Source organism: Euprymna scolopes, chromosome 24 (genome assembly GCF_053919585.1).
Source record: "Euprymna scolopes isolate OS-2025 chromosome 24, ASM5391958v1, whole genome shotgun sequence".
NCBI classification, from domain to species: Eukaryota; Metazoa; Mollusca; class Cephalopoda; order Sepiida; family Sepiolidae; genus Euprymna; species Euprymna scolopes.
This window is the reverse complement of record NC_136505.1, coordinates 87,686,039-87,693,749: the sequence shown is the minus strand read 5'-3', so window position 1 is coordinate 87,693,749 and position 7,711 is coordinate 87,686,039.

Sequence of the window (7,711 nt, the reverse complement as noted above, 5' to 3'; positions counted from 1 at the left end):
TAATAATACACTTAGTACTATTTTCTTTCACATTATGGAGAATGATCACCATTTTGACTTTAATAACGCGACTCTCCTAAAACACATACACAATAAATCAACACGTCGCCTAATCGAATCTGCTCTCATTTCCCAATCTACTAATACAATTCAGCAAAGAAAAGGCTTCTTCCATATTTCTCTCTATCAGTCGAAAATCATTATTAACGAAAACAATTTAGATACAGGATAAACCTAAATACTCCTTTCAACAATTTAGATACAGGATAAACATAAATACTCCTTTCTTAATTTCCTTATATATATATATATATATATATATATATATATATATATATATATATATATATAAATTACATATATATATACATATATTACATATATATATATTACATATATATATACATATATATATTATATATTACATATATATATATATATATTACATATATATATATATTACATATATATATTATATTACATATATATATTACATATATATACATATATTACATATATACAATACACACACATAGAATCCCGAAAGGATGAAACACTAGTGTCTGTAGGTATTTAATTATTATAGTAAAAAAATAATTATGATAGCCCCTTTAAGAAATTCGATTCTTATCGTAGAGCACTTTCAGTTGAATTAAAAAGTCAGTCAATTAAGCTCTTATGCGTAGATCATCGTATAACGATTTGATCACTGTCTGTCTGACGTAATGAACATTTAAATTAAAATGTTTAAAATTCAACGCTATTTCACACGGTTAATGGTAGCCGAATGGATACGGCCTCCGCTAATCGAGCCAGAGATGTCTCGTGTCGCGGGGTTCGAATCATTCGACTGGTAGTAATCGTGACACCCTGCACTGAAGAATCCCGAAAGGATGAAACACTAGTGTCTGTAGGTATTTAATTATTATAGTAAAAAAATAATTATGACAGCCCCTTTAAGAAATTCGTTTCTTATCGTTGAGCACTTTCAGTTGAATTAAAAAGTCGGTCAATTTAGCTCTTATGCGTAGATCATCGTATAACGATTTGATCACTGTCTGTCTGACGTAATGAACATTTAAATTAAAATGTTTAAAATTCAACGCTATTTCACACGGTTAATGGTAGCCGAATGGATACGGCCTCCGCTAATCGAGCCAGAGATGTCTCGTGTCGCGGGGTTCGAATCATTCGACTGGTAGTAATCGTGACACCCTGCACTGAAGAATCCCGAAAGGATGAAACACTAGTGTCTGTAGGTATTTAATTATTATAGTAAAAAGATAATTATATATATATATATATATATATATATATATATATATATATTACAACCCTCATATACTGAATATATGTATATAAATGTTTAATTTACATAAAGACTTCCCCTATTAGTATATATAGCCCTAAACATTTCGACTGTCATTGCCCGGTCGTAAAATACGCTTAAATATGATATTTTAATTAATGCAGATTTCCTATTTATTATTAGATTGTATTGGACCCAATATATAGTATTGATTCAAAAAGTAAAAAAAAAAAAAAAATGATTCGTGCGTCAACACCGAGAATCGAAACCAAAACGCTTAGCTTACGATTTACTTTTCCCTTTGACGTTAATATTTTTGTTTGCTGCAAGGCTCAAAATAAAAACATGAACCAATGGTGATTACGTTACGCATGCATATTTGTAATGCCGTCGTTCGACCTTCACCTAGCAAATTCCATTTCTTTAATTTTTACACTTTTGCACTGATTTTTCTCGGCTAACACGCAAATACAAAGTTTTGCATCGGTTCTAATATCCTATATATTAAGTTTCATGTCTGGAGACCAAAAACTGACAGAGGGGTTTGGTAGGAATTTTTTTTTAAACAAATATGTGTATATATATATATATATATATATATATATATATATATATATATATATATATTAAATAGAATGGGCGGAAGTCTTTCGAGAGCTGTTTCATTTCAGCTATCATCTCATCAGTAGAAAATCGATAGCGTAAAAATAATAATACTATGTCGAAAGTGAAGAGTTCTGATGGGCAACTATTGAATGTGCCAAAAATTATGGGGACACTAAAATAAAGTTTATTAATTGTCGAACGTTCGAGGGGAGGGGGGCTTTCTCACTACAATTTATAGGAAGCCGACATTTACTGGTCTATATGTGAACTGGTTGTCTTTTGTACCAAAATCACGTAAGGTCGGCTTAATTAATACTTTGGTACAAAGAGCCCTGATGATTTGTTCACCTAACAGATTGGACGCCGAAATCGATAAGATCAGGGAAATATTCATCAATAATGGTTATTCTGTTGACCTTATTGATGACTGTATTTTCAAAAAGTTTGCGGATTTTAAATCTCCTAAAAAAGGTTGGACCCTTGAAATGCTCGGTTTATTTAAAATTACCGTGGATTGGGGAAAAGAGTAACAGAGTTTCCAAACAGATTCGCAGAAGTATTTATGACTGCTTTTATTCTGTGTCCTTGCGTTTGGTATATACTACGAGACCTGCATTTCATTCTTTTCGCAAGGATAGTTTGCCTTACATCCAAAATAGCAATATTGTATATCAATTCAAATGCCAGTGCGATGCTGATTATGTTGGGTGAACATCCTTGCATCTTTTGACTGGTATAAACCAGCATGTTCCATCGAAGATCAGACAAAGGAGGATGGGGTCTGGTAGTCTCCCTCCTTCTGCAGCCTTGGACTCTGCTATTGGGCAGCATTTGGTTGACAACCCGTGCTGTGCTGATAGATATAAAATTGAATGGCTCGAGGTGCTACATAGAGCGGACTCCAGACACCATTTAAAGATTTTGGAGTCTGTCCCTATTGCGGTGCGGAAACCTTCTTTGTGCCGGCAGAAAGAAACATCTAACGCATTGCTTCTCTTTGGGGAACTTTGAATCTTTTCTCCCGTTTTTTCCCCCTCGTGTTGCCAATATTTTAATCGTTTTTTAAACGTTAATAAACTTTATTTTAGTGTCCCCGTAATTTCGGCACATTCAATAGTTCGACATCAGAACTCTTTACTTTCGACATAGTATTATTATTTTTACGTTATCGATTTTCTCCTGATGAGATGATAGCTGAAATGAAACAGCTCTCGAAAGACTTCCGCCCATTCTATTTAAAACTGTATTTAAATTCTGTACCTCTAAACATTATATATATATATATATATATATATATATATATATATATATATATATATATATATATATATTTATATATATATATATATATATATATATATATATATTTATATTTATATATATATATATATATTTATATATATATATATATATATATATTTATATATATATATATATATATATATTTATATTTATATATATATATATATATATATATATTATATATATATATATATATATATATATATATATATATATATATATATATATATATATATATAGAGAGAGAGAGAGAGAGAGAGAGAGAGAGAGAGCGTGTGTGTCTATGTTGGGGGATAACTCTCTACCTATATACTCAACGAATTTTTGATCTAGAGACTTGAAATTTGGTATATAAGGTATTCAGACACGCAGAATATTCAGACACGCAGAAAACTTTTAAAGTAGTTTTCATCCGGGAAAAAATGCTGCTAAGGTGTCAAAATTGCAAAATTGGTACTTGGGGGGGGGGCATAAGATTTTTATTTATTTGTCAACCGTTTCACGAATGCGCATAGGTGAATGGTTCACATGGCAGCTTCCTCATATTAAGAATAAGTAGGTTTGAAAACAGTTTTCAATCGTGCCAAGCTGGCCTAATGGTTATCGTACTTGACTCACTGTGTAGGTTTTTGTTCCGATTTCAGCCGTATATTTAATTTTTTTTTACTTACAACTGTTTAGAAAAAGCATAATATTCCGATGGACGTGTCTCAGTTACTGTATGAATTAAAATATATTTATGCGTATTTTACGACCGGGCAACGGTTTGGTTTCGATTTCAGTTCGAGTATTGTTGTTGTTGCTTTTTTGTTGTTTTTTACCTATAAGAAGTGAACTGTTTATAAAAAACATAATACTCGCATGTGTGTGTCTGAGTTTCTTTCCGTTTTTTTGTTTTTATTTCATTTTTTTTTTTAAAGAATTTAACGTTACGATATACCGAGCAACGCCGGATACATCTGCTAGTGTATATATATATATATATATATATATATATATATATATATATATATATATATATATATATATATATAAAGTGAACGTGTCTGTGTGTCTGTGTGTCCGTTTCCTTACGCAATAACTCTGTCAATTTTTAGTCTACAGACTCGAAATTTGATATACAGGGTACTGAGATTTCGGAAAACCTATACGATCGGGTTTCGGCCAGAAATTTGGCTGTTAAGGAGTCAAAGTTCAACGATTTGACCTTTGAGAACTCTACCAAAATCCTCCGACAATTTTGGGTCTAAACACTTGAAATTTTAGATATAGGTTCCTTGAACATGGAGCTAACTTAATAACTTGATTTGAGCCCAAATAATCGACATTAAAAAATAGCTTTTAAAACACAAAAAAATACGCCAGGTAGAAGCAACAGTAATTTTTATTAATTATGATAACATTTATTTATTGTATATTTGATTTTTTTCCTTAGTAGTTTGTTGATTTCTCTGCTGAATCCCCGAAAGAAAAGAGGAAAAAACAGTCTTACTGTTTGACCTACTTTCAGTGTTGCTTTTTTTTTTTTTTTTTTTTTTTAATCATTATGAATAAGAATGAAAAGATTTCTTCTCCATGTATTAATTTGGTCTCTGGTGACCCCAAGAGGATTTTCTTTTTTTACTATAATTAAGACGTCGTCACACTGCACGAAGGTTGTTAAATGAACTTTGTGTATGTTTCAGAAAATACTCTTAAGTAGATCTAGTATAGAATTTTATGGCAAATGCTCGTCTGAACTCCAATATATGGTCACCCCTTGCCAAACTTTCACGAAAAATCACTCATCTGGCCAAAACCGCTATCAATAATTTCCCACACTCCTTGTTTAGACCTAAATGTAGATTCCACGAACAAAGTTTCTTTCTTAAAACTTCACGCCTGTGGAACTCTCTTCCGATTGCCTGCTTTCCAGCTAACTACAATCTAATTGTCCTCAAGTCCAACGTAAACAAGTTCTTGATGAACCGTCCCCCTAAGTAATCCAATTTACAAAATTCCCACTCCTTATGCTGCTATAATCACATTGACTAATTAACCATTATCCTCAAGTGGCCTCCGGGCCTTGATAAGTAGTGATTCTGATGTAAAAAAATAAATTTGTATATACCTATATTTATTTCATTTGGTCTTTTATTTCTTTATATAGTTCATACCTTCATAACACACTCCCACTTCCCTAAAAGAAAATCCCTCTTTATGTCAACACCTGATGTCTATTAAACACATACTAATTGAATCTAAAGTTTCAAAACGATAAGATCCTAGTTCTTCCAAGCAAAGAACCTAGAAAACAATTAGATTGTACTGGAAAATCTAAGAATAAACTAATAACCACCCCTATTCTACAAATTCAAAAAGGTTTCACAAAGCAAAAACACATCTACAATGGTCTCATCTTACATTTGTTTCAGAATAAATATAGCACCAGTGATCCTTCGGCCTGGCAGAAAACCAAACTGCAAATCCTGATTTTAAAAAAATATGTTTGGCTTTAAAATGATCTTAGAGTGGATTGCTAAGTATTAGTTATGATTTCGTAATGATATAATGGATTGCTAAGCGTCGGTTAATGATCAATTCTTGTAGGTGTGAAATCTGTAATGTACCTTCCGTATTGAACCGTTATTCGCATTCAATTGATGGTTGGAGACGGAAATGTTCAAAATATGGATTTCATTGTTCAATACAAAAAAAAAAAAAAGCATTTGTGGGCAAAGCAAACCTTCCTCGCGAACAATTATCTTTATAAATCTTGTTTCTTAAACATCTCGTGTAGTGGAGTAAGTGTTTCTTTTACTTTCAGTTTTTAAATAAACCTCGAACTCTGTGACCATTTTATTCGAGGCCGCTGTGCCTAAACATTACCACCTGTTTTCTTTTTTTTTTTTTTTTTTGTTCTCATATGATACGTTTCCGGTCGGCAAGAGTCTTGCAAATCATAAATAAATCTGACGCGAATTCAACTTTAACATAACTCGCAATCCAACCATTATGAATCTTTCTGTAAATAAAAGGAAAGAATGATGTATTTTTTTTGTTTGTTTGTTTTTTGTTTTATCTTCTTATTTTATGGGTTGGCAGTTGAAAATTAAGTTGATTAATGTTCACTTCGAACGTGAATACTTACCGCATCAAAGAAAGAGTCGCCTGAGGCAAACATCTATTAGGGCCCTCCCCACTCGATAAATAGCACATTAATATATTTTCAAAGCACCGGCTACATGTACAGTTTCTTCGCTTGAAATTCCTGTTTCCATAATCTCTGCGTCTACTTTACGCGAAAAAAATAAAATTAGAAACTGAAATACCGTAAATTATATATCTATCTCTATATCTACTGTTATATAAAAGTCACTGTGTGTGTGTGTGTGTGTGTGTGTGTGTGTGTGTTCATTCGTCAAAAATTCCGAAACGGCTGAGTCTATCTTTTGCAAATTTCACACCAAGCTAATTTATATGTCTGGCAGTGTTCTTAAATATAATTTTATACATAATTTCATCCTGTAAATATTGAAAATCGAAAAAATCCGGCGTTAAGAATAGCTTTTCTCTTTTATAAATGAAAAGAATAAATTTTACAGGAGAATGTTTTACATTACACCGGCCAATAAAGATAAAAATATTTCAGCAAATCATTTCTTCTTAAACAATATCATAAAAGTATTCTCATAAAAGTATTAAGATGTTCCAATTTCTTATAATGATAATATAGAAAAATGTATAATCATTACTATTAAAAATATTACATTACTAGCGGGGTTACCGGCGTTGCCCGTTTTTTTTGGGGGGGGGGGTTGTAATGGGGGGGGTAAAGTAAAGAATAACCCTGTTTAAAAATAAAAATAAAAACGATGTTAAAATTCTTTAAAACCTCGGCAAAACCAAAAAAAAAAAAAAAAAGAAAAAAGAAAACAGCGAACAAACGTAAAACTTCTTTAAAAAAGAAATCAGAAAAACAGAAAGCATAAATCAGGGGGGAAAATGATGGACATGGTCGGAAGAACCAAAACAAAAAAAAACACAGCAAAAAGCGAAAAGCAAAAAAGAAAAAAGAAAATGGCATAAATAACCCGTCAATTCGGTTAACTCCATGGTGCGTTTCCCCAATCCATTCCAGTTTTTTAATCAACTACAAAACGAAATGAAGCGAAAAAAAAATGGCATAAATAACCCTTCGATTTGGTTAACTCCATTCCAGTTTTTTTAAGCAACTATGGAGTAAAGAAAACCAAAACTGGTGTTCCTTCATAACTTTCTCTTGTGGACGATCCCGCAACCGTGTTAAGTGGTGGTGGGCGAAGGAGGAATTTATTAATTTATTAGAGAAAAAAGATTTTACCACTTCCATTGATCTCAACCGATTTTGGCCGTGAACTCTCAGCAGATAGAATATAGAAATCCACACACACACACACACACACACACACACACACACACACACACACACACACACACACATATACACATACATATATACATATACATATATAT